A 6,147-nucleotide genomic window follows, 5' to 3' on the forward strand; every position below is an offset into this window, starting at 1 on the left:
GTACTAGAAGTACAATAATACAAATTATTGGATTAGGTAGATAGCTATTATTTACTAATAGGGATAAATAAACATCACTTTGAAATCTAAATACCATATTCAAGCAATTAATTTGACCAATAATCAATCAAACAGTTGATCAATAATCATACATGATGGACATTTTCAGACAGTGGTTCCCAAAGTTGACTGGGCTCCGAGCCACCAAACAAAAACTGCCAAATTCGGGACCCACCTGTTGGCCGGCTTAAAAAGAGGGCATAAAATATTATTGGTAGCGCTCAGATGCCCTCTAGTACTTTCAGGGCACACTCAATATCCACTCGCGACCCACCAATATGGGTCGCGAGTCGCGAGAACCGACACAGGTTAAATACGGGCGTTTATAAAACGGCCCCTTGGAATCGATCGTAGGGTGGCTGTGAGAGCCTCGAGCCTCCCCTCCCCGCCCCGCATCGCCGGCCATCGCTTCTGATAATTCCACATCTGATTCCGATCCGACGAGTCGAACTTTACCAACTCGTGTAACTTATGACAGTTATGACCTCGAAATTCCATAATATTATGCGTTATCGGAGAGCCCACTATTAGCTTTTACAGGGCACTTTAAACCGAAATTCGTAATACCTAATATATCTCCATCACTATCACTCCAATAAGTAATACAAGGGTGATAGAGATGGAGACAGACTATCTTCGTATTTCGATGTTCTGTTCGCATAGTACTCTGGTTCTTTGTCAGTGTTTAATTTGGTATAATATTGGAATAACAGCGTAGGGGCTCCCGAGAGTCCCGAGGCGCCACTCTCCCAACCAAACTACGAGTATATCTACATTGTATAGCCTGGACATTGACCGTGGTTATCAGATGACTTTGAAAGTTTCACGGAAGCAAGTTGTTTGTTTTCGTTACCAGCGGAAGTTTCGGCTGACTTCGCCGGTTGTCTAATCTAATGCGATGTGATACCGCCATTTCGCCGTATACTGTATACTTGACTAATGTAATGTAATGACACTGGCTGTGTTAATGTTAATCGATAATGCAACAAGAGCACGGCGCGGCGGTTTCTTTCAAGTTACGATCTTATTACCTACATCAAGTTTCGAAATGCAACAATTAAGTATCCGATATCGACTCGTGTTCGTTCGCGTAAAGTAAAACGGTCAAAACAAAAATAAAACTGCAACATTAGGCCATACAGACTATCCGCAAAGATAGATATAACTCCGTAATAGATCGATACAGTCTAAGGAAAAAACGTGCCTCGAAAAATCACGAAAATTTGATTCTTGATCAGATGGCGCCACTAGTTTTGGCCTACTCTCGTATAGAGGGCGTTGACGGTTTCGATTGTTATTTATAATTTTAACGCATATGAGTGAAAGAACATGGGTCAAAATCATATAAAAATAATTAATGCTAATAAAAAAATCATTTATCCATATTTAAATACATTTTAACGTATTTTTATAAATATTCATTTTTAGTTTTAAAGTATGTCGGTAGATGGCAGTGAATTTACAGTGGTTACAAAATTTACTATGACAGTACCGCTCTATCTTATTATATCCTCTTTGCTATCCGTATAAACTCCAGGTGATAAGATGGTGTCGGATGGCTTATGGCGCGGCGGAATGGCGATGTGATGGCCACGGTGTCGGTTTTCGTCTGCACATCAAATGGCTCCTCTACACGATGGCCCAGCGTAGGCCAGTCAGCGTGTTCACATTTCACAACACATACCTTATACCAACATCATACCAAGTTTCAACTTTCTAGTACTAGTCACTGAGCCAACCCGCGGACTGACAGACAGACATGGCGAAACTATAAGGGTTCCTAGTTGACTATACGGAACTCTAAAAACGCGATAAGTCATAATTATCTTTTTCTGTTTTTCCCTATTTCACAAAAACGTATTAAATTTCACCCTACCCTATAGCATAGGTTGATCTTATTTGTTAAAAGCTTTTTCCCCTCACTAGCTCGGAAAGCCTTCTTTTATCCTTTAAAACAAGCGGGGAAAAACGCATTTTATCCACTAGTGGGGAAAGTAATTTGACCTTGAATGGAGCGTGTTTAAGTAGCTTGACAGATAACAAAACGTAAAACGCTCATAATAATGGTTTGTTCGATATTAATTATCATTAAATAAATGGTTTGAGAATCTAATAAAAAACACTAGATTTAGCTTTATTTAATGATTTTAAGTCATAAACCTTAAAATTCCATAATAAACGTTTGTTTTTTAATAATTATGTTAAATATAATTCTGAACGCACAAGTTAAGTCGATGCAATTTCAAAACGCATCATTGACATTTCATACGTCAGAAATGTCAACATTGTCAACAAAAATTTTACTTAAAAACTTCTCACGTAAAAGTACAGAATTTCCAGTTTTTTGTTATAATATCGTAAAAAAAATGAGTGATTCCAGTTGATGAAGATGATCTAACGCCTGTGGATGTTGCACTTTCCTCGCTATAGTGAGGGGAAAAGTTTTGTGTTACACACGGGTGCAAATGTATTTTACTTCTCGTGCGTTAAAACACTCGCGGGTAAAATACAACTTTGCACCCTTGTATAACAAATAACTATTACTTTTTGCTCCTAACCTTTACTGCTAAAAACCTTACAGACTTAAACCTTCAAAGCTTAGGAGGCTTTAAAGCTTGAGACCAAAAGACTAGAGGTTTCTTTACTCGTAAGCAGCAACACGAACTCTTAGTTCGAGTCGTTAAGGTTCCGAGGCTTTAAGGTTCGAGGCTTCAAGGCTCAGCAGTCGCAGCTCAAGTCTTGTAGTTTACGCCTCAAAGCTTAAATCCACAACACTAGTAGAGGAGCCATATATAATGTATGTGATTGTGATCTACACTATGGTCATTGGTTGGCCGTAAATCATTTGTTTGTTAGAATATTTGATATTAATTAGTGTAATAAAATTACTGTATTAATTACGTCAATTATGTTATGGTGCAAATCACAATAAAGTACCTACTACCTAACCTAAGCATTCTTAGTAAAAATATATTGAAGGTCAATTAGTAAATGTAATTAGGTACTTACTTACAATGTATTTTAGTTATAAATTTTGAGTTAAAAGACTGAGATTTACTGTTAGGCACCTATACTTACTGTTATATCCACGAGGCAAAAAAATACCTTGACAAAAATATCTCCTGTCTAACAATAGGCATCAGGCAGGTAAAAAAAGAAAGGGGCTTCTCGAGAAACCCCAACCAAATCTAGCTGCCCACAAACATAGTTCAACGACTTGGCAACGTCGCTCCCTCGGGAGGAGAGGGGAGAAACGCGGCAACGTCGCAAGGGGCACGTTCTGGTAAAATTAATTCTATTGACATGACATACCAATACCAACCTAGGCTGTTATTCAACAATTTTGTCAGAATAGGCTAAACGGGGGTTATTAGTAAGTTTCATGTAAGTACAGTCAGTTGCAGAGAGAGAGAGAGGTGACCCCCTCGCCAAACAAATTTCTATGCAGCCCCCTGCACCTCTCTCTCTCTCTGCAGCTGACTGTACATTACAAGGGAGGACCTTCGCTTCGCAGCGCTTTGTGTACTTACGTTTACTAGGAAGAGAAACCTTTTTGCAATAACTCAAAAATGACTGGATTGATCATGTTCGCTATAGTTTTCATTAAAAATATTTGTTAAGCTTTTGTTTGACGTTTTTTTATATCCTTTGGACCCATGGTTCAAAAGTTTAGGGGGGGGGGGGGCATTTTTTTTTCTGACGGAGCGTTATTTCCAAAATATTCACTATCAAAAAATGGTTCTCGACATTCGTTTTAAAACACCTATCCAACGATACTTCACACCATCGAGTAAAATAAAACATTTTGTATGGGAGGTACCCTAAACATTTTTTTAATACAGTTGCTCAAAAAGTGCTACTTTTCGAGGCTGTTTAGCGTGCGGAAAGTTGGTTTTCGCGAACTAGTGCTTTTTACTTTTCCAATGTTTTTAAATTTTTACTTGTTTCAATTCATGACTACTAATTGATGAGTGTTAATATTAGTTTCCTTTAAACGTCGTAATCAACATAAAAACCTACTGTTAATGTAAGAATCCGAAAAATATGCATATTCCATATTTTATTACTTACCTCTTCATCATTATAAGTATTATAACACGTTTATTTTTTAATGTTGAAAAACCGTTTTTAATAAGTTGTCTGAATGGAACGGAACGCCTGTCAAAGAAGAGGCGTATTTTCTTACTGCAAGAATGTTTTAAGTTTCCAAAGGCAACATTCGATATTGTTTTTATAAATATACGATACACAAATAATCGTAAATAATGATATTTAGGTAATAATAGTACAATGTTTTAATATTTACAATTGTTTCTGTCTTATAGTACATGCATTTGAAAAAAAAAACTTTCATTGAAGTGGGTTTAATAAAAAATTATTCTAGTCGAATAAAAGCTAGAAAAACACCTCTTCATAATGTCAATGTCAATGATGTCACAGAATTAATAATATAAAAGTTTCGAATTCCATTCCTTACTTGTTGCTTTTCTTATTTTTTCGCAACTGTATTAAAAAACGTCGTTCGATACACGTGCGGAAATGTCATTCTTCACTCGTCCCGAGTCTTGCCACTCGCCTACGGCTCGTGGCAAGATATCTCGGTACTCGTGGTGTGATGACATACTTTCCGCACTAGCATCGAAATGTACTATTTTTAACCGACTTCAAGATTTCAACAGGAGGAGGTTCTCAATTCGGTTGTTTTTTTTTATGCCACTCCATAACTCCGTCATTTCTGGCCCGATTTTGAAAATTCTTTTTTTGATTGTAAGTATATACATACGGATTGGTCCCGTTTTTGTCAAAACGCAGTTCTGATTATGGGATCCATGAGGAATCGAGTGAACTCCTCAAATGTTAAAGGCATACATATAGTGATTTTAGTATTTTCATCAACAAATCAAGCATTTACATTTAAATAAGTTACATTTGATGAAGTGGAACATTTTTGAACTGCGATCCTCACAGAACCGAACTGCTATCAGAAAAGTGGATTAGGTTAGGTTAGAACTGTGACCCTTACAGAAACGAATAGCTATCAGAATATTGGGTTAGGTTAGGTTAGAACTGTGACCCTTACAGAAACGAAATGCTACTAGAAAAGTGGGTGGGTTTACCTCCTTTTAGATAGGCAAACGGTGCTGTCTTTTTCATTTCATTGTCTGGAGTGCACCATCAACAATAAGTAACCTCTCAACAGCATCCCCCATTGAAGTCGGTTTTTTTTTCTTAAAAATTATGTAGTTTATTTTACCGTTTTGTCGCCATGCATGATAAATACCGTACAATTAGCAGTTTTCTAGCACTAACGATCACGGAGCAAAGCCGCAGACGGACAGACAGGCGGACATGGCGAAACTATAAGGGTTCCTAGTTGACTACGGAACCCTAAACAAGTGCAAGTCGGACTCGCGCACGAAGGGTTCCGTACCATTATGCAAAAAACGGCAAAAAAATCACGTTTGTTGTCCTACACGACCCCACTTAAAAATTTATTTTATTCTGTTTCTAGTAATATTTGTTGTTATAGCGGCAACAGAAATACATCATTTGTGAAAATTTTAACTGCCTATAGAATAGAATAGAATAGTGTTTATTTAGGCAACACATCATTAGTTACATTACAAAATGCATTTAAAGAAGAATGTGAAAGAAGAAATATACAAAACACAGATAAAGACAAAGATGTGAGGCTGAAATGGTCTCCACTCAGCATTGCAGTTGGCAAGCAGTTGGCACGACTAGCGTTGTCAACGGCGCTGTTTTTCTGTGGAGAGTGTGGAGCCATGCAGCGAGGTGTGCGTTGTCATTGTCACTGCTATCTGATAACCTTCGGAATACCCTATCCGTAGATACACTACCGCTCATAACTATTTAGGCAATCGTAATTTTTTCCATACAATTGTATACAAAATCGACTTCCAGAATTAACCGCTAAGTAACAGTTTTTTGTGCAGTCTACTTTTTTAATTTAACAGACATATCGAGCTTCAAAACGATGTGCAGAATATGCGTGTACATTGCCTATTTACCAAATGGCAAGCGTAAAAAAATCCATAAATCGTTTTCCAGTACAAAATCGTTTTA

The sequence above is a fragment of the Cydia strobilella genome, chromosome Z, assembly GCF_947568885.1.
Source record: "Cydia strobilella chromosome Z, ilCydStro3.1, whole genome shotgun sequence".
In the NCBI taxonomy this organism is placed as follows: Eukaryota; Metazoa; Arthropoda; class Insecta; order Lepidoptera; family Tortricidae; genus Cydia; species Cydia strobilella.